The 26170-nt window shown below is 43.8% G+C and overlaps 1 long non-coding RNA gene across 1 annotated transcript; it reads right to left on the bottom strand.

The window, feature by feature from the left end:
- Positions 1-6420: 6420 nt before the first annotated feature.
- Positions 6421-15485, bottom strand: LOC146344951 (uncharacterized). Its single transcript, XR_014792621.1, has 3 exons — positions 15410-15485; positions 10749-10940; positions 6421-7574 (listed from the first exon to the last, which is right to left on the bottom strand). It is a non-coding gene; the product is annotated as an uncharacterized LOC146344951 (long non-coding RNA).
- Positions 15486-26170: the final 10685 nt, after the last annotated feature.

Genomic DNA, 26170 nt, shown 5'->3' with positions numbered 1-26170 from the left:
AGTGAGCTTACGTACACCAGTTGCTGGGGAACATGGGTGGGAGGGTGCTGCTGTGATCATGCCCTGCTTGTGGGTTCCCAGTCAACAGCTGGTTGGCCACTGTGTGAACAGAAAGAATGCTGGTCTAGATGGACCCTTGGTCTGATCCAGCATGGCTCTTCCTATGTTCTTATTTTATTATATATTTGTGATTTTAGAGTTAAGGTTTTAATGTTGTTCATGTGGTGTACCGTATAGGCCATTCGCTGCCCTGGGCTCTTTATGAGAAAGGGCAGGATATAAATAAAATCAAATAAATAAACAGAAGTATCCTTCCCTAGGGGTGTACGAAACACACTCACCTGTCCGTTTGAGGCGTCCACTGGGAGGGGGGAAGGCGATCCGTCCCTTCCCCCGGAATCCTCCCCGGCCGGCTCTGCTCCACAGAGAGTCCATGGAGCCACTGGCTGGGGCCGCCCGCAGCTGGACTTCCATTCACTGCTGGGCTGCAGCCGCAAATGGCGTCCGGCGTAGGGGCGCCATTTGCGTCCCTGCCGTTTGCTGTGATTGGCTACGTAAATATTTACGTAGCCTATCACGGCAAAGAGCAGGGATGCAAATGGCGTCCACTACACCATTTGCATCCCTGCCCTTGGCCGTGATTGGCTATGTAAATATTTACATAGCCAATCACGGCCAAGGACAGGGGTGCAAATGGCGTCTACTATGCCAGACGCCATTTTGTTCCGCAGCCCAGCAGTGGATGGCTGCGGAATGAAGACGACGACCCAGAGCACCCGTTGCTAGGTAGGGTCCGTCCCAGGGGGATTTTGGGGGGTGGCTGGGGGGTAGTCCGTTCCGCCATGAACTACAGGGGAGGGATTGGAGTCCATGGAGGATTTCTCTGCCATCCCTCTCCTCCCCCCACATCTGGCTTGCCTGGCCATGGGAGAGATTTTGCAGGTGGGTGGGAGGATGAGACATGGGCAAATGCCGTTTGGTGTTCACCGATGATGTCAGAGGGGAGGAGGGGCGAGCCAGCGGTTTTAGGATATGCGGCCCCCTTTCTCTTCCATTCTTTGTGCAAGGCTCCCTCCCTCCCGCCCTAGATGCAGTGTGGGTTTCACTGGTCATCCCATTGGGGGCAAAGTAGGAATTTTGGCTCTTAGCCTGACTGGCCTTGGCTATGGGTTTTTTCGCCTACTTCACACTGTAAATGGGGTTCGGGAGTTGCATAGGCTGTTTTGGTCCCAATTAATCCCTTCTGTCAATTTGGTCACATTGCTAAATAGGCGGTTTTGGGTGGGCACTTCCTATGGGTTAGGGCTGGTGAGCATTTGGAGGCACTGTTTCAGGTGACTGGTAAAGCCCAAGGCTTCTGGCTCAGGGTTTTGCAGCCCGAGTTGGAAAATATGGCTTACCTTTGAGGCCGACTCTCCTCACCCACTCAGGTTCTGTGGCCTGGGGGGCGGGTGACATCCGAAGGCCTGCTGACCCAAAAATTGGGGAGACCTGTGGAGTGGCGACCGATTGCGCAACTCCCTGGGCGTCGAATGACTCGCCCAATGCAAGGCAAGGCCAGACTAGTCTGGTGCGGTGATGTGCCCGCCTTTGCTTTCCTTCGCAGATTGTACCTTTCAAATAAAATGTGGCCTGATTTTTACACCAAAATACTTGTGTCATCTCATCATTTGCTCCCCTCTTTTTGCCTGCAACTATTTTCCCAGCCTTATCACCTGAGAATACTTTTCTTGGACATGAAGACCTTTTATATACAAAGCATGTGCTCTACAGAATATCAGAAGAACTGCATCTCTGGCAATTGAGGACCACTTTTCTCCTAGCTTTTCCAGGCTTCAGGACAGTTCCAGATGAAAATGTCTTTCACCTCTCCTACCCTTGTTGGCATTATTCATTACTTATGTCTACCCGCTCCTCTATTCCTCACATACCCCCAGCCTTTGTGTCTCTTGTTCTTATGAAGAGCAGTGCCAACTACAGGCCTTTGAGAGTCCCTGGGCAAGACAGCCTCAGTGGGCCCCCTCCCTCAGTGAGTCTACCTTCTCACCACCATTGTCCCCAGCTGCTATTGCTTTTCCTCCTCTTTCTCATCACTGCCAACACTTGCTTGATAGGTCAGTGACCAAGTAGGTGGTGGCATCTACTGTTCCTCCTTCTTACTACTACTGTTGTCTGACCCAGAATGAGAGGCAGGTGAACAAACAGGTTGTAATGGAGAGGAGAAGGAGCAATTCCAGGAGGCTCTTGTTAGTGCACCCCTGCTGGGGATGTGGGCCCTTGGCAAGTGCTCAGCCATGCCTACGTTTGGCACCGGCTCTAATGAAGAGCCCTGCTGGATCAAACCATGAGTCCATCTATTCCAGCATCTTGTTTTCAACCATGGCCAGCTAGTTGCTTCTGTGAAGTCCACAAGCAGGACATGAAGGCAACACACCCCCCCACACACACGCAACTGGTATTCTTAATGTTCTGTTCTGTTTACATATGTACAGGTTGAGCAGGGTCGCAATCGAGATCAGAAGCTCTGTGCCTACTCTAGAGCAAAAGGGGGGTGGAGCAGAGCTGCCACACACACATTTAAAATAATGTCTGCTTTGGTACCTCCACAGGAGGTCCAGGATCCTAAAAACCCAACCAATTCTGAGCAAAGCAAATTCCAAGCATTTTTTGCCAAAGGATGCGGTAGCAATGGCTTCAGTCCCTATTCTTGGTAAGTGGGAATGAACTACTGATACACATCATGTAGCTTGGTTCCTTGCCACAGCAACTTGAGTTCCTTTCCACAGTAACTCATCCATTAATCAACATTGATTATTCTTTCCACTCTGTGTGACAGAATAGTGATGGGCTAACAGTAGTACTACTGTACTTGTAATATGCGTGTGCTTGAGCATGTTTGCAAATTGTTGTCTCATTTTAGCATTTGGTTTTATAGCTAGGCTGACCATATTTCCTTGAGACAAAAACGGGATGTTGGGATGACAAAAACGGGACGGGGTTATGCAGTATTCCATATTCATGAAAACCCACAATATAACAAAACAACTGCAGCTCCCTTTGTGGTTTCTCAGGCTATAAGCGACCTAAAAAACAACCTAAACTCACTGCAAAAGAACATGGAAAGGGGCGCAAATGAATAACACTAATTTATTGCATATACACAAAAGAAACAGTCATAAATATACATATATAAAATACTTGTAAAATATCACATGAGCAGTAAACAAATCTGTATGGCATACCACACTGAACACTCTAATGAAGGACTGCAGTGGCCAGACTGCAACAAATCATAAACATACACCAAAAAAAAAAAAGGAATGAACACCCCGACTGCTATCACAAGCTGGTATATGCTAATGTCCCACTGGAGAGTTCCGCTGTAATAAAAAAATAGCGAACAGCCTGCTGAACCGAAATATGAGTCTGAAAAGTCCGAATCAAACTGAATGTAGGGCAGAAAGAATATCTATGGGCGGAATGATGGTAGAAATAACAGCAAGACTCACCCTTCTGGTTCCCACACGCTGAATGGGGCTTAGCGACCGCCTCTTGAATTCCTCGCCACTGCAGACAAGCCAGGGGGTGGCGTCTGATCATCGCTAGCTCAAGAAGCCTGGCCCTGACTGGGTAAAGTAAATGGAACGTCCTCTTTCGTCACACTAGTAGTTTTACTGCACGCATTGATTAGCATAGAGCCTTATGATAAATGCGTTCAGTTTTTTACAAAAAATTAAAAATGGGACAAAATTGACATTTATATTAAAACGACGGGACGATCAGGAAATATAAAAAAAATGGTACTGTCCCATTTAAAACAGTATGTTTGGTCAGCCTACTTATAGCAGACTTCTGTTTTGAAGGGTCTCATATAACTTACTGCGTAATCCTTCTGCAAGGCATTACTGTACTTCTTGGGAGCTGTATCATCAGAGGACAGTTACTCAAATGGATTATCTCAAGCCCTCACTTTTCTCCAGGTCTATGATTCATAGACTCCATTAACTTTTACAAGATGTTAGATATCTCTCAGGGGATGGAACAACAAAGATCGCTGAGGCCATCTTATGATAATTTCTCATGGATTTTTTTTTTTTAACCAAAGTCTGTGTTTGTAGGAATTTGTCACAAATCCCATCTGTTATCTTTATTGATTGAAAATGAGCATGGACCCAAATGAGTCTGTAGACACCAGAGTGTTTAAATTGTCACCAACTGTAGCTATAGAGCTTAAATGAGAAATTTACTGTGCTTGATGAATGTGTTGTGTTTGCAGTTGCTTAAGATGAAAATTATTTCAGTGACAGTTCTGTAAGCAAACAAATGAGACAAGAGCACAATGTCTGTTATTGATTTCTCTTGCATTCAGACTTGTGCCCTTTAATTATGAGTCTGACAAACAGAGGAATAAATTTGTGTGTGTTTCCTGGAAAATCAAAGCAAGAAAAAAAAAAGAAAAAGAAAAAGAACCCCCCTTCACAAAGTGCACTGAATTCAGCAGCATTAAGGAATGATACATTTCTCAACATCCAGATGTACCCAAGTGCCTCCAGGGTAGAATGGGTTTGTGCCTGCTGTATTAATTAGGTTCAAGTGGGAGGTCAAGAGGGTCATGCCGGTGGAATAACTTCAGGGGAGCTTCATTTCTCAAGAACGTATTGCACTTCAAAATGTTTCAAGAATGTGTTTGTGAGTCACATAATCAAAGGTAAGAAACTGGATTAATGGAAATTGTTAACTTTTCTATCTCAGTCATCTTTTATTTTTAATGAAAGATCGCATTCCCAAACACAGCATAAATTAAAGAAGGGAATATATATAGTAGAAATGTACACTCCTACTTGGCTCATCTGAATATGCTGAGCAACTTACAAAATTAAATATCTGCAAATGCTAATGCACAATTATGGTCTTGGGGGACATAGGATATGTAGGATCTCCACTTCTGAAGGTGGAAAGAGAGGTCTGCCTTCAGAGGAATAGACCCTGACCTTGGACCCCTCTGCCCCAAATGCCACAGAAACTTCTGAGATCAGTTTTTCTCCAACACTGGAACTCCAACATTGGAGAACGGGGTAAGGAGGTGTGCCTCTGTTAAAATACTAAGACAGGAGAACAATTCATAGTTAAGCAGAGACAAACAACATAAAAACCAGGAAAGCCACTTCTCAGTTAGGGAGATACATGTACAGTTAGTGATATACAAGAATTTTGTTAATGTTTGCAAATCATGCAAACATGCCATGATCGCAACCCCAAACATGAATAGGAGAGCATATTCTCCAGAAATGCTTGCAAATTCCCAAACTTGTGTTCAGGCTTGAAAAATGTGCATTTTTTAAAATGTGCACTTTTAAAAGTGCACATTTTTATGCTTCTTAGGGGGAAAGTGCGCATTTTGGGTGTGCTGTTTTGAAAATGCACTTTTTCCCATTTGAAATGCACACTTTTCCCATTAGACTGAAATGAGAAAAGCGCACAAATGAACGTGGGAAATGAGGCAAGACAAGCTTCAAGTTGGTGTTTAGATAATCTGGGCAGTCACGAAAATAACTTGTTTGTCCTACATGCAGTTGTATTTTATGAAAGACACAACCAAACCCTGAAAACGGAAATATGGAGGATTTCTAGTGTAATAATTACTTCTGCATATGCAATCAGTGTTGAGTAGACCAGGGGCCAAAAGCCAGATGTTTTGTGCAAAAGTTTTCTCAGGTCATCTAGGGCAGAGCCAAAACGGCTTCCCCATTTTCAACACTCCCAAATGGGGTGATGCAAAAACAGAGGACAGCATTTCTGTCTTCTTTCAAGGGAAGCTTTTCCAAGCCACAACTAATTGGCAGCTGGCTTCCCCCCACCCCCAATTCTCCTCAGAGTGATGCCATAGTGTCACTCAGGGGAGGGGAGGTTGTGGGGCTTCAGAAAACTAGAAATCCCAAAGCCTGTCACAGCTATTCTCCTGCTGTGCAACAGAGTAACATGGAGTGTGGCACCAAGCCCCCTCCTCCCTTTTCCCTACATGCCACTGGTGACCGGACAAATAAAGGGACGGGGAAGTATGTTGGGTGTGTGTGTGAATGAGGTGCTCGCAGGCCAAGGGGAGTGCTCTGGAGATGGGGAGGCTGGTGGGGAGGAAGGGTCATTTTCTGAGCCTTGGGTTGGCTCAGGAAATGATGCAGGCTCTATCTGATGTTTTTGGAAAGAACTCATATCATTTCTGGATCAGTCTTAGATGAGTGGGAAAGAACTCACCCATCTCTACCTCCAGGTTGAACACACACATACACACCTGGTCAGTCCTTTTGAGAGCAAAGGGAGATTGCTGCTCCTCTGCATATTATTCATGGGCCATTTCATGTCTGTGTCCTATTTGCTATCTTAGTTGTCAACATGTTTTTGACAGCCACTTTAGAGGGGCAATTTATTTATTGTATTTGTGGAATTTATATACTGTTGAATATAATGAAATCTCTCAGTGGTTCACAATATGAATCACAGCTGATAGCAATAGAACAGTAGGAGTTCTAAACTGCTATAGGCATCTTTGACCTCCTCTTGTTCAAAGGAACCTGAATTTCCATTTTGGACCATGGTGATGCGTACATGCACCCTTCACTGCTATGGGAGATCTGCCACACCTTTCAGGCACTGACTTCCCTTATGATTTTAGCAGCACCAACTTTAGCAGCAAATAAGTAATAGGGGGCTCTGGCTGAAGTGCATGCTTTGGGGGCTACATAAATAGGTTCATGAGTATGCCTTTTCATAATAACTAGAAACACTTATGATTATGAATATTAAATAGGACAAATGAGGAGGGAAGCAACAGGAACCTCTAGGTGAAGGCACACTAATAAGCTACAAACACCACTTCATTAAGTGTTTTCAAAATGATTAAAAAACACAACTTTTGGGTTTCTTGTTATTCTGTTCAGATACTGAATATTAATGAAATTGTCTGTGTGTAAGCTTTTTGACAAGGCATGACATCCATTTTTTTCACTGATGAAAACACTTCTGTTTTCTTACCTAGGACGACTTGCCAAGCCTCACTCTGCCACTGTGACACATTGCTGAAGGGTCTACTCAGCTTTTTGTATGCTGTATTAATTATTTACCTTGCAATAGCCTATGCTGCACTGATCTGAAAGCCAATGAAGCTGTTCTATTGGCTAAAGATAGACTACAAAAACATAATCATCCTAGAAATCATCCTAGAATTATTATGTTCACTCTGGGGGTGCACCACTTACCTGAGTTTGGTTCCCTTTGGAAGGATGTCATCGGAGGTTTATTGGTGTTTTGTAAGGTTTGCATTTATTTATGAATACGTGGAGCATAAGTGAAGGCACACAGCTTGAATATTTCAAGAGATCACCAAAGCCTGCTAGGCCCATGACAGACCACCAGGGAAACGGCTGCCCCCCTAAGGTGCTCTTCCTGTCTTCCCCTGTGCCTGAGTCAAAGTTGTAGTCTGCTGGCCTTTTCACACAGACACCTAGGCTACTTCATCCTTTGCTGGGAGGGAGAAGTTCTGTCCCTTTCCCTGATCAGTTTTCCTGTTCAGGACATTCCTGAAAATGATCAAGAAACAAGTGGTTAACTGTTTCGTTCCCATGGCAACATATTCTTTTATCAAGTTCAAGTATTGCCTCGGGGCAGCCCACGTTGGTAGAAGTACTCACAGAGATCTGACAGGAAACTGATAACAAAATTATTAAGATTTCAAAATATACCTCAAAACCTGCCGTGCGTAAAAAGGTAGGCTGCACACTGAATGGTATCTTAGTGCCCATGATCTACATCCAAAAGTGCATTAGACAAATGTATCCATTCCCTACTCAGGGTCGAACTTCTAAGAGCCTCGCATGGCATCCACAAGATTTTTTTCAAGGGAGTGGGGAAAGCTGCACAATGGTATGCGATTGTAATTTACATTCATAGAGCACACCACTACCACACACCCATGCATTTTCTTTGTGTGTGTGCACATCCTTTGTTGCTTTGCATTACGTTCCATGATAATCAGAGCCAAAGCAGCTATGTCTTGTTGGTTTTTAATTTTTTTACTCTAGCGTAAGGGGGCGGGAATGATCGAGATTGGGACCCTGGCATGGCAAATGGGGTCTTTAAATTTTTACCACTGTGCTGCGGGCCCTATCTGGACTGCCCCCCCCAATATCTGCAATTTATTTTGCAAAATAGTGATCCATTAAAATAAGTTTCAGTTGCATTACTGCCGCCTACCACTCTGCGCCACACGAGGCTCTTAAGGAAATCACTATTCCGCATTATTAGTTGCAGGCACGGGCCCCCTAACATGAATTGGGCCTGCAGAGCAGGGGGGGGGGAATGATTAAAGCCCCCTGGTCCCTACACTAGGGTCCCAATCCAAATCAGGGGCCTTGCACTTATACTGGAGTAAAAATGAAAACAAAAATGAGAGTAATAGCTGCTTGGTCACTTAGAAGCCTACAGAAAGTAACAAAAAATCCTTGGAATTTGGCTGCACTATGCAGAAGAGTGTTATGTTTAAGCTTCAGACATGAGGCCTCATGAACTTCCACCAAAACTTTATTTGGAGCGAGAGATAAAGACCCCACCCCCACAAAAAAAACCCTTAAGAACGAGAGGTAAAAAAACAACAACCGAGACACATGAAACAACAGAACTTATTGATGTTTTCTGACAACACCATCCTTATCATAACATTGACAACTTCACACGATTTGTTAGGAAAGGGGTCCCCATGTTTTACAATGATTTCCTTAATCTTGGAAACGTTAATGAACACCGTATAGAAAGACAGTGGTGTTTCAGTGGGGTGTCTTCAGCAAGTGGAGGAGAAAATGAGTATGCTTGATCAGGGTTTAGGGTTGCAGAGGAGCCTGTACTGTCACTTTACTTTTCAAATGATTATCTGACACTTTTAAACATTTTATTTTTCAGTTTCAGTTATACAAAAACAGAACAATAAACATAAACAGTTCGGTACAGGTTCTTTCCATAAATGTTTGATGTGGTAGGTGCTGAGTTTAAAAAACAACAACAAACCCAGCAACTAGTAAGGAAGCAAGAGATGGGGATATGGGAATACATAAGCATGGGATCATATGGCAGGTTTTTAGGAGTAGAGGGAAGGAGGAGTGGGAAAGGGTTTATTTATCCCAATAAATCTTTCCATAAGCTTCCTTGTGAAGCAGAAGGTCTTTTGCTATATTTTCACTCATATATTTTATGAAAGGATACCCAGTTTCATAAAAATTATCTTGTTGTGCATTTTTGGTGCCTTGATTTGTCTGCTGAGTTTCTCCCCCGAGTGACATGATCCATAATTTTATCATCCAGTTTTGCATAGTAGGTTGTTCTTTCCATTTTCCATGGGCAGCTACTTTGAGGCATTAAGGCAACACATATCAGTTCCTTGTGTCTAAGACATACATTTTTTTTTCCCAGCAAAAATATTCGGTATGCCCAGTATAGGGCATTTTTGGATTGTTTGGTTGGTGTGATGTTGTCAAAAACTTGAGTCCAGAATGGTTGGATGTTTTCACATTCCCACAGCATGTGTATCAGTGTACCTTTTTTCTGCATTTCCTCATCAGCTACTTTCTTCATTAGCTAACAATCCCAGGGAGAGGAATAGACCACCTACTCATACATGAACCTGCTGATCAATTAAGATCCTTCTCTGGATGCCTTCACTTCCAGAGGTTAAGCAGTGGCTATTAGAAAGAGGGCTTTTTCTATGGCGGGGCCTTAGTGGTGGAACACTGTCCTTAGATATATTTGGCTGGTAGCACCGTATATTCACTAGGAGAACTCTGTCCAGTTCTTCCATATTTAAATGGCGTTTGAGATTCTTTTAATGGTTTATGGTGGATGTTTCTGTTGTTGTTGTTGTTGGTGGTGTTTTTTTAAATCTGTTAGGTCTGCTGGTTTATCCTTGTGATTTTGCTTCTGTTTGTTACTGTATTTGCATTGTATTTTGTATTGTTTTTAGAATGGTCAGGAGCTACCTTGAAGCCACTTCTATCAGATATTCTATAAAGAAAGACAGTAATAAACAAACAGCATTCAGAAATGAATATGCCCTTGTGATTTAAGGGTGATGCTTTTTTTTTTTTTTACGGCAACAAATGTATACTTCCTTTGCTGTTGTGATGATACTGCAAAGGGAAAATTGGGGGAGAAGATTGGCTTGTGTTGGCGTTGCATAGAGATGATTCTGTTTTTATTCTTAGGTATCCGAAAGCCTGTCATTCCAAATCTCATGGTGTCCCTGGTGAATTAATTATCCTGCTATTATTCATATTGAATTCTGCACCAGAGCTTTGGTGAGCACAGCCAAGCAGAGATGAAGGGTTCCCAAGAGCTTCTTTTGCACTTTGTGAGAAATCTTCTTGTGGCAAAAGCTGATTTATTTATAGCATCTCCGGTCCATAGTGGATTGGGCAGAGCAAGCTCCTAAGGCATTAGCAGAGCGATAACATCTTCATTTCAGCAACCATGAGAATAGGAAGAGGGAAGACACACTTCAGTGTCAATAGTGCATGGCTTTGCTGAGCAGATCTATCTTTGAGATTGCCCCAAGCTCCCAACAGAGAGCTTTTCTTTGCTAAGAACTCTAGGGTATTCCAGGCCCAGAAGGAGAAGAAAGTTCAGTGTTAGTAAGCACCATGGAGGGATGGAAAACTAACTTTTCCCTTCAACATGTAACGATATAGACTTTTTGAAATGTTATTCACCTTCATTAGCATCCAGAGAAATCAGAGGAAACCAATGGAAAGCCCTCCATTGCCTCTGCTCCTTGGAATTCTAAAAAATGATGCCAGTGTAGCAAAGTAAAACCATGTGATTCTGTGGCTCAGAAAGAGCGGTATGTTCCAATCTCAGCTATGTGCTCCCTCAATATGCCTGTTTCAGCTTCTGCTTCGTCCCTATAAAAACAGAAGAATAAGGATTTACATCCATGGGGTTATGCAGGTCACAAGGAAGTTCTTAAAAATATTTTATAAAATTTCAATGAGATTGAATGCAGTGTGATTGAACAGGGTTTAGAGTAGGAATGTGAAAGCAAAGTCATTTTAAGGATTTTTCAAGTTTTAAAATGAAGTAGTAGCAGTAGTAGATCTCTGGGAGCCCCCACAAAAGGAAGTGAGGTGGGTGGCTACTAAGAAGAGGGCCTTTTCTGTTATGGCACCCCCGTCGTGGCATGAGCTTCCCAGAGAGGCTCCCCTGGTGCCTACATTGTACTCTTTTTGGCACCAGGTGAAGACTTTCTTATTTTCCCAGGCATTTTAGTTTTTCAGTTTCTCTTTTAAATCTGTTACTGTTTTTTAAATCCTTGCACTGCTGCTAGGCTCTCTTCGGTTATTATTATTTTATTTTATACTGTTGTTTTAAACTTCTCAACTTTTATGTTGCATGTTATCATTTTGTATTTTATAGTTTTAATTGTTGTGAATTGCCCAGAATTGGGCAGTATAGAAATGAAATAAATAAATAAATAGTAGAGTTGGAGTCAGATTTAGACTGGATCAACTGCACTGGTAGAAGTGGACTTCCCCTCCCCATCCTTCCCACGGCAGCCCCTTCAGCCTCCTGAAAATGCTACCGTCCTGAATGGGGTACCTGTGGTGCATGTGGGGATGGGGGAATAGCCAAAAACCAGGCAGAGGGACCTTCTGTGAGCAGAGCCCTTCCTCCACAAAAGGCAAATCCTAGATACAACCCAAAGTATTTTTATACTGCTCTTCAATCATATTAAAAGAGCCTCATGTGGCGCAGAGTGGTAGGTGGCAGTATTGCAACTGAAACTCTCCCCATGACCTGAGTTCGATCCCAGCGGAAGCCGGGTCTGGGGTAGCCAGCTCAGGTCGACTCAGCCTTCCATCCTTCCGAGGTCGGTAAAATGAGTACCCAGCTTGCTGGGGGAAAGGTAGTCATGACTGGGGAAGGCAATGGCAAACCACCCCGCTATAGTCTGCCATGAAAACGCCAGTGAAAGCAGCGTCCCTCTAGGAGTCAGCAGTGAATGACTCGGTGCCTGCACAGGAGGAACCTTTCCTTTCAATCATATTCCCAGAATGGTTTACAAGAATGAATAAAGCAATGCAAATGTTTCTTTTCTTTTAAAGAACCATCATAAACTAAAAAGCAAAAATCACAAAGCAGGATTAAAATAATACCTAAAAAGCTTGGAAAAATAAAAATGCCATTGCCTGGCAGAGAAATCACAATACGGGAGACATCAGGCAAACCACTCTGGGGAAATAGCTTCTCAACTGGCCTTCTTTCTGGCAACCACCTACCTCACTGCAGATGGCAGAGGCACCCATAAATATAAGGATGTTTATGCCTGTTTAAGTAATATATGTCACTCAATGAGACAGTGTGGTGTGGAGGGCCAGTGTGGTATAGTGGTTAGAGTGTTAGACTGGGACGCAGGAGATCCAGGTTCTAGTCCTCACTTGACCATGAAGCTCACTGGGTGACTGTGGGCCAGTCACTGACTGTCAGCCTAACTTTCCTCACAGGGTTGTTGTGAGGATAAAATGGAGAGGAGGGGGACTACGTAAGCTGCCTTGGGTTCCTTGCAAGAGGAAAAAGGCAGGATATACATGTAAAAATGAATAAAAGAAATTCAGATACCAATGCATATGTAAAATATAGATGAGGTCTTTATGCAACCACCTACTTCTTTCCAGTGCAGGCACCTGTGAAACATATTTCCATGAATTTTCAAACCATGAATATGGTCCCACAAAATGAGTGCTGTAGAAGACATGCTGAGCCAAAATCAAAGGCTGTGAAGTTATGTGTGTGGGGGCGGGGGGGGGGGAGGAGAGCAATTTGGGCAATGTTGTGGTATGCAAGCAGAGGTGACCTGTTCATCCCACTCACCAGTGATGGTTTCATCTCCCCTGTTACAGCTAGGTGCCATTTTTCTTCTTTGTTTTCTAACTAGAAGAGGTCAGACTCAAGAGTGGGAGGAGGAAGCCATGGTTTGTTATAGGCAGGAAGGAAAGTGGCAAAATGGCAACTGGTAGCAGTAGGAAGTGATATCACTGCTGCCAGCAGGACCGTATGGGCTGGCAGAAGCAGCGAAAAAGGTGAGGGTGGGCATGGTTTCATGAAAACTTGCCACCGAAAGCTGCTGTTTGAGCTGAAAATATGTGTCCAAAGGGTGGTTGTTGTTGTTGTTGTCGTCGTCTGAACATATCTGTTGCTGAACTCTTCTATAGATTATCTTTGTACCGTGTACTTCATCAAAATACAATTTTTATAGGGCAAACAATTAATGCATTGGAAACAGATTGTGCCAATTTTTACATAAGGCAAGCTGGCCTCAGCTTTGCCTTGATTTTGCTCAGGCTGAAAGTAGAAGGGAAAGGCTTTGCATTTCTCTGGGAATTACATAGCTGTCTTACACTTTTGGAAAGTTTGGTCAATGGTTAAGTATACTATAGATATCAGAAATGCAAGACTAGGGATGTTGCAAGAGTCTGTGGGGGGCGGAGTCCAATGCCCCCCCCCCTCGCCCACCCTCCAGGACCCTGCTCGCTGAACTGCGGGGTGCTCGCAGACCTGCTCTGCAAGCGCCCCATTGCTCAGCGTGTGGCTGGCAGCTCCATTCATGCCTGTAATGTTGCAAAAAAGGGGCCTCTATGGCCACCAAGTATGCAACATTACCTACCCAGAAGCGCCCGAGCCACCATTATTGCAGACAAATGCTGGCTCGCTAGGGAGGATGGACAGCCCTGCAGCTTTGTTGGGCACTTGCTGGGCCGCGATGAAGCTCGCATAGCAGTGCAAGCAGGGGTGGGCGGTGGCTCGGTGGGCGCCTGACAAAGCGGGGTGTGGGTGAGTCCGTCCATCCCTATGCAAGACTGGATGAATGAACCCTTTTGGCAAAGAGGACAAAACCTCAGGCTGGGACCATAGTTGGGGGAGCTAGGGGGCCTACGTTTTCTTTGCCCTCCCATTTTTTCCAAACAAATAATAAAAAAAGTTTTTTTTAATTAAATGGCCTGCAAACTGCCCCCTACTTTTTTTGGCATCCCCCCAACTTTTAGGCTGGCTATGGGCCTGCCTCAGCCCCAGGGACCAAATCTGACCCTCCTGGGGTCCCAATCCATTCCTCAGAGGGCCAGGCCTCCTTCCCCTGGTCATGCCCTATTTCCAACTTTTGGTTGGTTTCCCAACTTTTGTAGAGTTTTTTCCCCATTCTAAAAGGTTGAAATGCCTCTCCGAAGGCTAGTATTTTTGATACTTTCGGCCCAGCCCCTTTTGACTTTGGTCCTGCTCACCACTAGAATGCACCTCTCCTCAAGAGCTTCTCTGACATGGCATTCAGACCTCAGTCCGAAAGAGGTTCAACACCCCTTGTTGAACCTACCCTGCCTTCTGTGGGTAGGAAATCACACATATCACTATGGTGCCTCACTCCTAGGGATGTACGAAACACCTACCTGGCTCCGCACCAGGCAATCCGCTGTGGGCGGGAGGCACTCCGTCCCTTCCCCCAGAATCCTCGATGGGGGGGGAGGTGATCCGGTCCTCCCCCCCCGGAATCCTGCCCGGCTGGCTCCGGCCACCTGCAGCCAGACATCTGGCCACTGGGCAGCCCTGCAGGGACGCAAATGGTGGCTGTCGTAGCCGCTGCCATTTGTGTCCCTGTATTGAGCTGTGATAGGCCACGTAAATATTTACATAGCCTATCACGGCAGGGGGAAAAACCCTAGCATACGCAAATGGCGGTAGCCGCCGCCATTTGCGTATGCTGGGTTCCCCCCCCCCCGCCGTGATAGGCTACATAAATATTTACATAGCCTATCTCGGCCTCCGCAGGGACGCAAATGGTGTCCCTGTGTTAGCCGTGATAGGCTATGTAAGTATTTACGTAGCCTATCACGGCTATGAAGAGGAGGAAGCGAATGGCAGCCGTAGGACGGCCGCCATTCGCAAAGCAGCGTGGACAGGAGCAGGTAAGTGCTCCGTTTCGCAGGCCTTTTGTGGGTTGGGGGCAGCGGGGACTTTGTCCCACACGCCTTTCGTGGGTTGGGGAGGCAGGGGCTTATTTCCATGATGGATTTCGGGGGGCCAAATGCACTACTCACTCCTTATTTTATAAAGCAGCTTGCTGGTGAAAACAGAAAATGTATTCAATAGTTAAAATTCTTTCTTAATGTATGTTGCAGACCACTTTTTGAAACATGAGTAAGGTTATTATTAGTATTATTTATTACATTTCTATTCCATCCCATAGCCAAAGCCCTCTGGGCGGTTCACAAGGATTAAACATCATTAAAATACAGTATACAGTATACAGTATATAAAAGCTGTAAGATAGCATGAAAACATCATCTTCTGTGCTCATGGGAAATGATTCAGATAAGCTGCTTACCTTAAACATAGTGCAATCTAGACTTCAGTAAACTGCAGAGAGGGAAGCACCAGGAAAGACTGCAAGTCCTTCCTCCAAGGCTCTGTGGGTAATCTAAGGTGGCATCAGCTACTGCTGTCTTAAGCCCATGTTGGCTTTTTTTAAAGTCTGCTTTAGATAAGAAGTTGTGTTAAATATGAAATCATCAGTGATACCAATTTGTCACCTGTTACATGGCAAGCATCAGTTGATATGTGTCCTTTCATTTAAAGCAAGAAAGAATATAATCTGGCTCCCAGGGTTTACATGTCACAAACTATTTTTTTTCCTCCTGCATGCTTGGTTAACATGTTCTCCTTCTTCTTCTTTGGTATCGGTGTATCAGCCCGAGCCACGTTGTCATGCAATATATAACAGTCAGAAAAAAAAAATAAAGTGGAGCTATACTGCCACCCAGAGCACTGATATGTAGATAGGGGGAAAATATTGATCTTCTGTCTTGGAGTTGTAAACCCTTTTATTAACATATTTCTCTGACACCCCAGTCCTAAACAAATCCTATGTAGCAGCACAATCCTATGTAGCAGCACAATCCTCACCTCTGCTAAAAGCAGTAGGACTGGCATAGGATCATTGGAAGCCATCAGACTGGCATCAGCAGCTATTTTGGCACTGTGGTTCGCCATCACTTTCCTTCTGTTGCCTGTTGCAGTGCGCTGTCGAGAGCCCCGTGTGTAGGCTTGTCAGTTGTCAGCTAATTTGGAAGGAACCTTACATGAATGTGTTTATTTGCAATTCTATTTGTTGGTTTGTATAAAAGACAGTATTTGGAGTTTGTTGTAAGATTTATTTAAGTAAAGTTGGATTTTTTTTAGTAAAAAAATCATCAACAGCATCTTTACTTAATGCGCATGCCTGAACTGTGTAGCCTACACATGTGCACAAAGAAGTAGGGATGTTAGAGAAATCCACAATGGAATAAAAATGAGTGGATTTCTATGAATCCGACCCATGGATTCTGCAGTGGACTGGCTTTTCCTGAGTCAAATGGATTCTGCCAACTTGCAGACCTTTTTTTTTTTTTTTTTTTACTTTCCAGAGTTTTGCGCAAATTTCGTCATAGAAATATATGTAAAAAAAAACCCCTACTGAAATTGCACATCTCCCCCACAAGCTAAAGCATGAAGATGGGCATTGGGGAAGGATTTGTGCATTTTGGCAGGATATGCACATTTTTGAAAGTGCAAATTTGTACAAGTGCAAAATTGCAGTTGTGCAAATTCAGGAAATTGGAAAAGCAATGATTCTGTCAATGAGTGGACAATGGAATGAAAGGTACCTGACAATCCACAAAATGCAGATGGGATTTTACAAAATCCATACCTTCCCACTAAGAATGCTGCTGCACTATTTCACATACTGCTGTGTGAGAGACTGCAGGGTATATATGTGTCCTTCCTCCAAACCGACTCCCATAGACCGGGAGCTTGCAACCCTCCTCAATGTAGAGATGTACGAAAGTCACTTACCTTTTCGAAGGGTGACATTCGCGGTGGGGGGGGGGAGGTGCTCTGTCCCCCCCAAAAAAATTTTCTCCGGCCAGCTCCACTCCACGGAATCTACCGGAGATCTCCCGGAATCTTCCATGGAGCCGCCGGCCGGGGCCACCCACAGCCGGACATCCAGCTGCTGGGCAGCCTGCAGGGACACAAATGGTGGCGGTCATTATAATATTTACGTAGCCTATCACTACAAAAAAAAAACAGCAAACGCAAATGGTGGCAGCTATGGCGGCCGCCATTTGCGTTCCCTTTTTTTTTCCGTTTTAGCCTATGTGAATATTTACGTAGGCTATTACGGCAAAAAAAAAAAAAAAAAGGAACGCAAATGGCATAGTGGCCGCCATTTGCGTTCCTTTTTTTTTTTTTTTTTGCCGAAATAGCCTACGTAAATATTTATGTAGGCTAAAACGGCAAAAAAAAAAAGGGAACGTAAATGGCGGCCACCGTAGCTGCCACCATTTGTGTTCCCTTAGTTAAGCCATGATATGACGGCTTCCGCAGGGACGCAAATGGCGTCCCTGCATTAGCTGTGATAGGCTACATAAGTATTTACGTAGCCTATCACGGCTATTTGGAAGAAGCGAATGGCAGCCGCAGATGCGGCCGCCATTCGCAAGTCAGCGCGGATAGCAGCAGGTAGGTGCTCCATTCTGGGCCCATTTCGCGGGGCGGGGGGGCTTTGTTCCGCCACGGATTTCTGGGGGCTGAATACACTGGCATTCAGCCTCACTGAGATCCGTGGCGGAATTCTCTGACATCCCTACCTCAATGGGAAGAGGAACAAGGGGACAACTGAAACACCATGACAGGGGAAGAGGCTTTGAGACCATGCCAGAATTGGGGCAGACAAATCTCAGTGGCATAGGAGTACACAAAAACCCTTTGTAGGAAAACATCTGATTTCCATCTATTGTGGGATTTTGGCATATTCTCAGCTTATATAAAACAATATTAACTGAATGAGGAATGGATTGGGTTCCTTTTGGAAAGGTAAGAAGAGCCTAAGTCAAAACTTCTAATGGTGAAATACCGGTTGCCCTAGATGAATTCCCTATGCCACTTTGTAGAGCACTTCACAATATTCACATTACAATAACAGTTATTGTCTGAGCATATTAAATGGCTCCTTTGGGGTCTCTGGAAATAAGAGATCCCTTTTACAAAATGGTCAATGCCTATCATTTCGTGTCTAAGGGTTAGGACAGCTCACATGGCAGTTTTCCAAAGTAAATGTGCACCTTCATTGCATATGGTATGCACACCCGTATTAGGCTGGCATACAGTTGATGCATATAGAGAGGGAGTGGGATTGCACCTGCTGCCCCCTCCTGGGCCTCTGTGCATGTGTGTTTTGCATAATTTGTTAAAGAGCCAGTATGCAAACTGCATGCACACAGACTCTGCCACACAGCTGAGAACCATTGGACCAAAAAGCTGTGCCCTTGACTGAGCATACAGCGGTTATGTTTGTACTAGGGATGCTGGAGAATTCCGCCACGGACTCCAGTGAGAATGGATTGTTTAGAATCCAGCCCCCCAGAGTCCGTGGCGGAACGGACTACCCCCCGCCACCCCCCGAAATCCCCCCCAGAACAGACCTACCTGGCAGCGGCGGCGGATGCAGCGGCAGCTCCTGGTCGTCTTCTGGCCGCTGCCGGGCTGCTGCGGCCGCAAATGGCGGCCGTCATAGCAGCCGCCATTTGCGTCCATGCCTTAGGCTGTGATAGGCTACGTAAATACTTACATAGCCTATAATGGCAAAGAGCAGGTGTGCAAATGGCGTAATGGGCGCCATTTGTGCCCCTGCTCTTTGCCGTGATAGGCTGCATAAATACTTACATATCCTATCATGGCCGAAGGCACAGATGCAAATGGTGGCTGGCGTAGTGGCCGCCATTTGAGTCTGCAGCGCGGCAGCTTTGAGTCTGCAGCTTTGCCGCAGAGCGGAGCCAGCCAGGGAGAATTCCGGGGGGGGGGGGATGGATCGCCTCCCCCCTCCAGCGGATGCCCTGGACCGGAACCAGGTAAGTGATCCGCTCACCCCTAGTTTGTACTTCTTGCAAACAATGCCGGATGTGTATGGTGGAGAAGTGGAGCTTGTGCAATCCCGCTTCCCTTTTATGTGCATTGGCTGGACTCTAATTTGACATGCATACACAGTCCTACAATGCATGCTTCCATGCTCACATCGAAGGGATGTCCATGTCAAGATAAGCAAATTGCCTGAATCTTTCGCCCATGATACTTGGTACTTAAGAACTACGCATCCAAAACCTGGGCTGCAGTTACTTTCCCTTTTTATATAGAAAAAATGTGTGATTTTAAATTATTCAGGTGAATGCTGAGTTTTCTTTTCTTTTCTTTTTGAATTTCTGTATGCACTGTGGAGTGTGGACTAAAGTGAGTCCTCCAAGCATCTACGCCTGGGTATGAACAACGTGTGGTGGGAATTAATAAATCCTGGCCATAGCAATCTCAGGACTTGGAGTGTGCATACAAGCAAAACGCGAGCGCATCAAACTTCTCAAATTCTACCTTGAAGCATTTTTCTTCCTTCTCTCTCATATCCATATTAGGTTGCAATCTTTGTTTTTTTTCTATCATCTTGAAAATTCATGCATATTTTCATGCATATTTTCCCAAATGTACGCCTCCACTTTTCCACCTTTGAAATGCACACACCCTTCTCCCATTGATTAAAGTGTGTTTGTGCTCATTTTTCAAAAGCACATTTTTCCATGTGCATTTTTCAAATGTATGCATGCTGCCGAACAAAATGTTTTGGGTCCGTGAATCATATTGCAAGCTTGGAAATTCACAGATTTTGACCACAGATTCATGAAACCTTGAAAAGAGCTTGAATGATCATTGGGTTAAGATGCCAAAAGGATTCCCCTGAATGCCGAAGCCACCCAAATAATGCATGACCTTGCCCTTAGTATCCTAACACAAAGCATATTCAGTTGCAAGGATCCTGCAGTTCCTTTTCGCCTGTGATTTCCTAAGAATGTAAGAAGAGCTCTGCTGGATCAGACCAAAGGGCCATATATCTGCTGATAGTTCTGTCCTCCATGAATCTGTCTAATCCCCTTTTAAAGTCTAAGCCAGGGGCCATCACCACATCTTCTGGCAGTGAGTTCAAAAAATTAACTTATGCATTGTAGCCAGTGTGGCGTAGTGGTTAGAGCAGGGGTCCCCAACTTCCTCCTTTTCCCTCCAAGTCCATTCCATGTTAGTTCTACGTAGATTTTTGGGTGGATATTTTTCAGATTCATTATTGGACACATTCATGGATATATATATATTGTGTATATAGTCAGATTTATCCTAAAACCAGATATCATCTAGAGAAAGCTCAATACTTTACTCTTGATATGGGTAATACAGACTTCTATTTCTTAAGAAAGACTGTTTCAGACAAGATATGTCTTTTTGACTTTTCCTACAAAGTAGTAGCATAACAGTACTACATACAAGAGCTTATGGAAAGCATACATAAGCATACACATGACACATTCAACATCATTCAAAACAAGGTTTCTAAGCAGAGTCAACTACATTGCTAGTTCTCAATCATAATATCAAGCTTACCAGGTTGATTCTACAGGCAACTCATTAGGGAAAGCTGATCCTAAAGGATAGCTTCCACTGTTGCATGTTCTGAGTCACCTTTATATACTTTTTGGATGCTATAAAATATGTTCAACTATTTCTATTACAATTAATCTTTCTTATCTAAGAATTCTAAAGGTAGCATTTCTACCTTAAATCTTCATACGTCTAAATACAATAATTGAATTTTGAAGCTTCTTATCAAGATAAACGAACAAAACAACATACTAATACAAACATTTTAGCTTTCTTTGACATGTTACAGGTATGTGTTTGACACAAAAATATCTCTTTGGTATCATCCTATCTTGTGAGCTGGTTTTTATTATATATTTACAATCTGGGATGAGGTTTGTTGGTGACTTATCTGATGGCCCATCCGGCCTCATTATGTAGCTCCTTGTTTTATGGTACCTCCTGTACCATAAAACAAGTGAAAGTCGTAACCCTAAATTTAACATTGGCACCTCCTTATCTGGATTCCTTTCTAATCAGTGAAGGGTGTAAGGATCTCTCTCTAGTGGCCTGGTACTACTGTTCTCATCTGGCAAACGTCAAAGATGAGACACTTTAACTACTCCTGGGTCAGAAGGCTACATTAGGTACTGGGATCTCATTTTTAATTCCAGATTTCTCTTGGAGGCATTTGATTATAGAATTTCCTAATTGGGCAGCAGGGATTAGGTGACACAAATATGAAAGATTTGACTGATCTGCCACAAACCCTCTAGTCCCACTATCCTACTATAACTAAGGGCCAAACTACATGTTACACTGAACAGTATTGCCTGGATTGTTGTTGTTCAGTCGTTCAGTCGTGTCTGACTCTTCGTGACCCCATGGACCATAGCACACCAGGCCTTCCTGTCCCGCTCTCTCTCCCGGAGCATGCTCAAGTTCATATTCATTGCATCCGTGATGCTATCTAGCCATCTCATCCTCTGCCGTCCCCTTCTCCTTTTGCCTTCAGTCTTTCCCAGCATCAGGGTCTTTTCCAGAGAGTTTTCTCTTCGCATTAGGTGGCCAAACTATTTGAGCTTCAGCTTCAGTATCTGTCCTTCCAATGAGCACTCAGGGTTGATTTCCTTTAGGATGGACTGATCTGACCTCCTTGCAGCCCAGGGGACTCGTAAGAGTCTTCTCCAGTACCACAGTTCGAAAGCATCAATTCTTCGGTGCTCAGCCTTCCTTATAGTCCAGCTCTCACAGCCATACATTACTACTGGGAAAACCATAGCTTTGATTAGACGGACCTTTGTCGGCAAGGTGATGTCTCTGCTTCTTACTATGCTGTCTAGGTTTGCCATAGCTTTCCTCCCAAGGAGCAAGCGTCTTTTAATTTCATGGCTACAGGCACCGTCTGCGGTGATCTTGGAGCCCAAGAAAATAAAATCTGTCACAGCTTCCATTTCTTCCCCTTCTATATGCCAGGAAGTGATGGTGCCAGATGCCATGATCTTAGTTTTTTTAATGTTGAGTTTCAAACCAGCTTTTGCACTCTCCTCTTTCACCCTCAACAAGAGGCTCTTTGGATCCTCTTCGCTTTCTGCCATTAGGGTGGTATCGTCTGCATATTGGACATTGTTGATTATTCTCTTGGCAATCTTAATTCCGACCTGTGATTCACCCAACCTGGAGTTTCTCATGATGTACTCTGCATATAAGTTAAATAAGCAGGGTGACAATATGCAGCCTTGTCGTACTCCTTTCCCAAGTTTGAACCAATCGGTTCTTCCATGTCTGGTTCTTACTGTTGCTTCTTGACCCTTGTACAGGTTTCTCAGGAGACAGATAAGGTGGTCTGGTATTCCCATCACTTTAAGAGTTTGCCACAGTTTGTTGTGATCCATACAATCAAAGGCTTTAGTGTATGAAGCAGAAATAGACGTTTTTCTGGAATTCTCTTGCTTTCTCCATGATGCAGCGAAAGTTGGCGATTTGATCTCTAGTTCCTCTGCCACTTCGAAACCCAGCTTGTACTTCCGGTAGTTCTCGGTTTGCATACTGCTGAAGCCTAGCTTGTAGGATTTTGAGCATCACCTTGCTGGCATGTGAAATGAGCACAATTGTGCGGTAGTTTGAACACTCTTTGGCGTTGCCCTTCTTTGGAATTGGAATGTAAACTGACCTTTTCCAGTCTTGCGGCCACTGTTGAGTGTTCCAAATTTGTTGGCATATTGAGTGCAGCACTTTAACAGCACCATCTTTTAGGATTTTAAATAGCTCAGCTGGAATACTGTCATCTCCGCTAGCTTTGTTGTTAGTAATGCTTCCTAAGGCCCACTTGACTTCACTCTCTAGGATGTCTGGCTCAAGTTCAGTGAGCGCACTATCATGGCTATCAGGGACATTCAGATCTTTCCTGTATAGTTCTTCTGTGTATTCTTGCCACCTCTTCTTAATCTAATCTGCTTCTGTTAGGTCCCTGCCTTCTTTATCATGTCCGTCTTTGCACAAAACGTTCCCTTGATATCTACGATTTTCTTGAAGAGATCTCTAGTCTTTCCCATTCTGTTGTTTTCCTCAATTTCTTTGCGTTGTTCATTTAAGAAGGCCTTCTTGTCTCTCCTTGCTATTCTCTGGAACTCTGCATTCAGTTGGATATATCTTCCCCTTTCTCCCTTGCTTTTCACTTCCCTTCTTTCTTCAGCTACTTGTAAAGCCTCATCAGACAGCCACTTGGCTTTCTTGCATTTCTTTTTCTTTGGGATGGATTGAGTTGCAGCCTCCTGAACAATGTTACGGACCTCCGTCCATAGTTCCTCAGGCACTCTGTCTATCAGGTCTAATCCCTTAAATCTATTCGTCACCTCCACTATATATTCATAAGGGATATGATTTAGGTCATACCTGAATGGTTTAGTGGTTTTCCCTACGTTCTTCCATTTAAGCTGAAATTTTGCAAGAAGCAGCTCATGATCTGAGCCACAGTCAGCTCCAGGTCTTGTTTTTACTGACTGTATAGAGCTTCTCCATCTTTGGCTGCAAAGGACATAATCAGTCTGATTTCGATATTGACCATCTGGTGATTTTCATGTGTAGAGTCGCCTCTTGTGCTGTTGGAAAAGAATGTTTGCTATGATCAGCGTGTTCTCTTGGCAAAACTCTATTAGCCTTTGTCCTGCTTCATTTTGTACACCAAGGCCATGCTTGCCTGTTATCCCGGTGATTTCTTCACTTCCTACTTTAGCATTCCAATTCCCTATGATGAAGAGGACATCTTTTTTTGGTGTTAGTTCTAGAAGGTGTTGTAGGTCTTCATAGAACCGATCAACCTCAGCTTCTTCGGCCTCAGTGGTTGGGGCATAGACTTGAATTACTGTGATGTTGAATGGGTTGCCTTGGATTCGTACTGAGATCATACTATCATTTTTGAGATTGTACTCCAGTACGGCTTTTCCCACCCTTTTGTTGACTATGAGTGCTACTCCATTTCTCCTAAGGGATTCTTGCCCACTGTAGTAGAAAAAATGGTCACCTGAATTAAATTCACCCATGCTTGTCCATTTGAGTTTGCTGATTCCCAAGATGTCGATGTTCAATCTTGCCATCTCATGTTTGACCACTTCCAGCTTACCTTGATTCATTGATCTTACATTCCAGGTTCCTAAACAATATTGTTCTTTACAGCATCGGACTTTCTTTTCACCACCAGACACATCCACAGGTGAGTGTCCTTTCGGCTTTGGCCCAGCCACTTCACTCTTTCTGGCGCTACTTGGAAATTCCCTCTGCTCTTCCCCAGTAGTATATTGGACACCTTCCGACCTGAGGGGCTCATCTTCCGGCATCATCTGTTTTAGCCTTGTGATACGTTCCATGGGGTTTTCTTGGCAAGAATACTGGAGTGGGTTGCCATTTCCTTCTCCAGTGGACCACATTTTGTCAGAACTCTCCACCATGACCTGTCCGTCTTGGGTAGCCCTGCATGGCATAGCTTATGGCTTCACTGAGTTACGCAACCCCCTTCGCCACAACAAGGCAGTGATCCATGAAGGGGACATTTACATGTATGCACCATCAAAACATAAGTGAATGTAGAACAAAAGCTAATTAAAAGGAGGGGGAAATCCTTGTACTACCAACATCCATATGCAAAATTCTAAGGGTAAAGACTGCATTGGTGGGTAATAAATGTTTTGCTTTAATAGAGTTCATTTCTTTAAAATTCAGCCTGGGGTCTGTCTGGCAAGTTTTATGGTATAGCCACTAGGTGGTGAAGTTGGTTCACAGTTTTCTCAGAAACTTCCAGGGAGTTGAATAAACGCAGTCAGTCTTGCACAGCTCTTGTGCTGTTTAGCTCTGTATACAACTGCTGAAAAAATATTTTGCATGGTATATAAAGGGGCCAGTATGGTGCAGTGGTAAGCAAAGCATCAAGGTCCAAATCCTTACTGGGTGGTTTTGGATAAAGTCATTCATTCTCAAAATTACTTTAGCTGAGACACAATTGGTTAATTCACATATAATCTGTGTATACCACAGCTAATAGACATACTCAGTTATATTTGTCATTTTAACTGAATTACAATATTGGATTTATATGACCCCCACAGCCAAGATCGTGCTAAATCATAGTTCTTTGTCCTTAGAAACTATACCCTTCATATAGGTTAACATAAATAATTTGTGATCAAGTAGTATTAGTTGTTTAAGGCTACAGTTCTATGCACACTTATTTGGGTTTAGGTCCAATTGAACTCAATGGGGTTACTTCTGAGAAAAAAGGTATATGGTTGCACTGTTATTTGTGTGTGTGTGTGTGTGTGTGTGTGTATTTTATTGTTTTTATGTATTTTATTGCTGTAAGCCACCTTTGGAGGGCTTCTGTCCTGAAAGGTGGCCAAGAAATATTTTAAATTTTTTTAAAAAGTCACATTCACTATTTTGGCTGTGATAATTCAGTACTTTTGTGCATGAGAATTGATCCACCAATGAAGATCAAACTTCCATCTCTCTTCACATTTCCAATATTTATCATTTACACTATCTACATGAGGCATTTATTTATTTATTTATTTATTTGTGGCATTTATATACCGCTGAACATCACAAAATCTCTCAACAGTTCACAATATTAAAATACAATAGTAAAAGCACAATGTTAAAACAACATTAAAAACACGTCCAGCTACAGTTTAAAAAATAAAATAAAATAAAATAAGGAGCAGTAAAAGGGAGCATAATTGATTTACTTACAGCCCAGGGTGAACAAGTGTCTGGGTGAACAAGTGTGTTTCCAGGAGGCGTTTGAAAGATGCCACATTTTCTGTATCCCAAACTACACGAGGGAGACTCTTCCAGAGGGTGGGTGCTGCCACAGAGAAGGCCTGGACATTTCTCGGTGCCATTCTGTTCATTTTGGAATGACCAGCAAGGCCTCCTCTGCTGATCTTAAAGGTCCCCTTGGTATGTATAAGGGAAGGCAGTCTGCTGGGTATCCTGGTTCCAAGTTGTTTAGGACTTTGTATGACACAATAACAGAACCCTGTACGTGGCTTGATAGTTAATAGGCAGCCAGCGCAGGTTTGATGTTTGTTTGATTTTAAGACAGGTGTTATGTGGGCATAGCTAGGGGTCCCAGTGAGCACCCTAGCTGCTGCATTCT

This window comes from Heloderma suspectum, chromosome 5 (assembly GCF_057233095.1).
Source record: "Heloderma suspectum isolate Gila_16-S chromosome 5, 16-S_ref, whole genome shotgun sequence".
In the NCBI taxonomy this organism is placed as follows: Eukaryota; Metazoa; Chordata; class Lepidosauria; order Squamata; family Helodermatidae; genus Heloderma; species Heloderma suspectum.
This window is presented reverse-complemented; position numbering and strand designations above follow the sequence as displayed.